The sequence below is a fragment of the Aplysia californica genome, unplaced genomic scaffold (genome assembly GCF_000002075.1).
Source record: "Aplysia californica isolate F4 #8 unplaced genomic scaffold, AplCal3.0 scaffold00008, whole genome shotgun sequence".
Lineage (NCBI taxonomy): Eukaryota > Metazoa > Mollusca > Gastropoda > Aplysiida > Aplysiidae > Aplysia > Aplysia californica.
Window position 1 is genome coordinate 403611 of NW_004797278.1, and position 780 is coordinate 404390.

Here is a 780-nt window from a genome sequence, read left to right on the forward strand (position 1 = left end):
GGGAGGGAGGGGGGGGGAGAGCACACCCTCGACAATGATTGTATAGATAGCTGCCTTTTGTTCCCCTTCCCCGACTTGGTCAAAATAAAAGCCAAAAGCACAGGCGCTGATCCCACACCATTGTCACATCGCACAAGCGTATTCTAACCATGTTGACCTTTGTTCCTCTCTTTACGATTCCAGAGGCTGTGCAGTGCTAACAGTTGCTGGTATTTGCTTCTGTTGTTTAATGCAGGGGTTCTCAAACTTTTCAGCCCACTGCTCGTTTCTCACATTTGAAAATGTTCCGACTGGGTGGTTGGCGGGTGCTTTGGTGTGGTTTGCTCCTTCATTCCTATCAAACATCTGTCGTCCTTATCTCTCTTCCTAATTTTTGTGTGTTTGTTACTTTCTTTTAATACCTCCAATCTTCGGCTCTTCCAATATTATGACCTCACCGTGTTGCTAGTGCCATAAAACTCTTTATTAAAATAAAAAACAAACAAAATGTTCTGATTACCGTTCTCTTGATTAAATGACGAAGGTGATAGACATGAAACATTGGGTCAGGGATAACTATGCTGTTCTCCAGGTGGTGCTTCACGGCCTGTTGGTTGAGGAAATCTGATTGAAAGGAGATATATTGTCCTGGTTCTGTTGTTGTAGTGGGGAGTTTACTAGAAGGGCATTCTGAGCATGTGTTTTACAGTGTTCAGATTTGCTAAAAACTGATATCATTTTCCAATTGTCACAGCAGAAAACTGCCATGTTGTCAACAATGCCAAAAATTAGTCACCACTT

At 42.6% G+C, this 780-nt stretch overlaps 1 protein-coding gene across 3 annotated transcripts in view; it reads left to right on the plus strand.

The window, feature by feature from the left end:
• Positions 1–780, plus strand: part of LOC101862464 (endophilin-A3) — a 53852-nt gene that overhangs the window by 22744 nt on the left and 30328 nt on the right. The window lies entirely within an intron of this gene.